The sequence below is a fragment of the Micropterus dolomieu genome, unplaced genomic scaffold (assembly GCF_021292245.1).
Source record: "Micropterus dolomieu isolate WLL.071019.BEF.003 ecotype Adirondacks unplaced genomic scaffold, ASM2129224v1 contig_1891, whole genome shotgun sequence".
Lineage (NCBI taxonomy): Eukaryota > Metazoa > Chordata > Actinopteri > Centrarchiformes > Centrarchidae > Micropterus > Micropterus dolomieu.
The window spans coordinates 428-3,785 of record NW_025730881.1 but is presented as its reverse complement, the minus strand read 5'-3'; the positions used below and the strand labels follow the sequence as shown (position 1 = coordinate 3,785).

Below are 3,358 nucleotides of genomic sequence, written 5' to 3'. Positions count from 1 at the left end.
ATTTTAACACAAACTGGGCTGAGGCTTACAATAAGCCTCCGATAGCGGTTCCGGCTGTTTGATTTCTTAGGCGTCTGTTGAGACAGAAGACACACGTTTTTTTCTTTCTTTAAGCGGGGAAAACATGGTATTTGTCTTTGCGTTAAAACGGATGTGCTTACCTGTTGTAGGGGCAGTGTAGGTGGGCCTTCGGCTCCGGCCTTCCTCTGCCGCATCTCCTCAAGCTCCTGCTCCAGGCTGGAACCTTCAGATTCCTGGTACGGGACCTCACCTTCCTCCTCTGAACTGGAGTCGGTGGATTCCTTCCTGGCTCTCTTTCTGGAGGAGGTGCGGTCCAAACGAGCCCGATCCTCTTCTCAAAAGTATGCAGAATGTGAAAATATCAGAGAATGACCAACATTCATCAGTCAAAAACATCATACCTACACAAACCACAAAACCATCATCCCCGTCCTTGCTGTCTTTTCGAGCAGCCTGCACCTCTGCCACCTTCATGTTTGTAAGGACCCCCGGGCGGTGACCGTAGAGGCAGGCCACAAAGGCTGAAAAGTAGCCGTAAAATCTATACCGGAGCTGCTGGGTGTTGTCCTCCTTCAGTTCATCTGAGGAAAGAAGAAAAAAAGTGTTTCAGCACCTTGGACAAACACAGAGGCTTACTGTGCACTTAGACACACTCACCCAGCAGCTCAGGAACCTTTGATTTGGCCAGCTTCCAGCAGGTATTTGAGGTATTTGTCTGTGAACACACATAGAAAACTGTCAGATTACACGTGGAAACCTTTTATCACTCGCTCACGTGCTACTTTGTTACTTACCAATTGAGCTGGGGAAAACAAGGTTCCTCATCCCAAGGGTCCGGCCGCTCCCCTGAAAGAGTTTCCTCATCACCGACCTCCCAGGATTGCTGGTCACAGGGCTCCTCCTCCTCCTTCACTGCTGCTGCCGCAGCTGGTGCTGCTGCTGCCGCCGGTGCTGACATACCTCCTGAAGACGGTACCGCAGAAGATGCTGCAGAAGCCGCCGCCTCCACCGCCCCTGCTGCTTGGCAATCGCCTGGCCCTCTTCTGGAGCTTCTTAAATTGGCTCCTGAGGTCGCCAAGCTCCTGCTCCAAGTCTTTGTTCTTCTGCTGCATTGTCCTTAATGCCTGTCTATGCAGCACGCAGTCTGGTTTGGAGCACATCTCCTCCTCCTCCTCCTGCACATCCTCAGGGACTTGGACCTCGTTGTCCCCCTCTTCCTATAGCTCCAGGTCCAGGGCCATGGGAGGCGTGGGGTTGGTTGCCCTGAAGGCCGCCAGCGACGTCAGGGTCTTTCTCCTCCTGACAGCCTCCATGTGTGCCTTCACCTCCTCCGGTGCCAGCTCAGGGTGGCTTCCCAGGAGGTGCCTGTCCAGTCGGGTGCTCTTGTACGAGCACCCAGAGACCGGACAGGCACAAAGCCTAACATTGACCCTCCTGGTCGCCAGATTTAGAAGGAGACTCCTCTCCTCTGGGTTGGCCACACTGTGGCCGTTTCGTAAGTGGTTAGACATGGCGTTGTACACTTTGCAGCACACTGGACAGCAAAAAAGGAAAGAAACAGCCAGGGAGCCTGTTGCGCTGAAAGGCAGCCTTGCCCTCTTCTCCCTCTCCCAGACTTAAAAATCATGATTATTTTTAGTATAGCCACCTGTAAAACACTACAATAGACAGCGGTTTTATTCTAAATTATGTGTTGAATTTAAATTAAAGCCCTGTTCAGAATAAAAATAAATAAATAAAATTGCCAAATGGTTAAGAGTTGTCAGACACAGAGACACACACTGAAATCGAGAAAATAAGGAAAGAAAAACATTGTCAGATCTCAGAGGGATACATTAACATTGTAAACCCTTTGCAACCATTGAAATTAAAGTAGCCTTAAAATCTAAGCATGTTTAAAAATCCGTAAAGGTGGATCGGCGGAACGTGGCTCTGAAAGCCCAAGAGCCAGCGCTGCTGCGCTGACAGGTGCGCTCTCCCTCCCTCAGACTTAAAAATGCGGATTATTGTTAGTCTTACTGCCACTAAAACATTACATTAGACAGCCGTTTTGTTCTAAATTGTGTCACAATTAAAAAAAAAATGTGAAACCTCTTTCGGTACCTCCAACAGTTGGTGGCTGGAAATAATCTTAAATTCTATCTGTCAATGCATTCCCAAATGGTTAAGATTTGTCACCAGTGAAGTAGCATACACTGTCACTCCTTGTCATGATGCCAATTATCCCTTTAAAACTTGAGCAAACATATTTTTAAAGAAATAATAATTAAATGGCTGGCATTCAAGAGAAAGTGATAAAAAGAGATAAAACCTTACTTTCGGATGTGCTAACAGCCTTTTCAGAAGTCCTCCAAAAGCTCTCAAACTCCAGCTCCAACAGTCCAGGTCCCTCTGTGATGAACTCTGCCCAGCTGCTTAAAGGTGAAAAGTTCAAGGATGATTGACAGGATCATAACGCTTTGATCTGATTGGCTGGATGCCTGACCCCCCCCCTCTTTTTTTTTTTCAGTGACACCAGCCTGACTAGAGCCTGTTTTTTTTTGGTTTTTTTCTCTCTCACCTCAGCTTGACCGTTGGTCTCTTTTTCTCCCCCAATAACATAATATCAGATATTCCTTTATTAATTCCCCATAGTGGAAATTCAAGTTGGCACACACTATAGTCTCACGGGGAGAAAAAAAGCACATTGAGTGAATACATTGACTATATATATATATATATATATATATTTTTTCATTTAGCCTTTTATCCAAAGCAACTTACAAATATTAATGTATTCAGGCACCCCGTGTCAGTGTCTATACCTGTCTGTGTCTCTGTGTCTAATAAAATTGTAAAATAATAAAAACAAATCTGTAGTCTATAAGTGGAGATGGGAGATGTTGGATGCTGTGGCTTTGTGGAGTCTGATAGCTTTGATTCTAAGCTCTTTGTCATGAGTTGTAGTTTTTCCCTGTGGGTTTGAGTTTTTGCCATTTGTTTCTGGTGTCCTTCTGTTTACCTGTTCTTCTCGTTTCCTTGTCCTTGGTGTTTATGTCTTGTCTGGTATTCTAGCTCATTGTCCTGCGTTGATTTGATATGGCTTTGGTTTGAAGTTTGGTTGTCTAGTTGTTGTTTCTTAGTCACTGCTTTAACTCTTGTTCCTGCGTTATTATTTTTACAATTAACCATGTAATTGGCACTACAAATTAAATTAAAACAATAAGCGGATACTGAAAGGATTTTCAATTCAGTGTTAAATCTTTGTGAAGAGGCCATTTTTGCCTGAAACTGCATTCACCATCAAAACTACAGGAAAGATACAAGGAGCAGAGTGGATTTGTTTTTCAAATTTATT

At 45.0% G+C, this 3,358-nt stretch overlaps 1 long non-coding RNA gene across 2 annotated transcripts; it reads right to left on the bottom strand.

The window, feature by feature from the left end:
* On the bottom strand, positions 1-3,136 carry LOC123964345. 2 transcript variants are annotated; one of them, XR_006823419.1, is made up of 5 exons: positions 3,023-3,136; positions 816-2,432; positions 679-736; positions 162-602; positions 1-74 (listed from the first exon to the last, which is right to left on the bottom strand). It is a non-coding gene; the product is annotated as an uncharacterized LOC123964345 (long non-coding RNA). The 2 variants fall into 2 exon arrangements; XR_006823418.1 differs by having other exon boundaries at positions 816-2,435; positions 3,023-3,133.
* Positions 3,137-3,358: the final 222 nt, after the last annotated feature.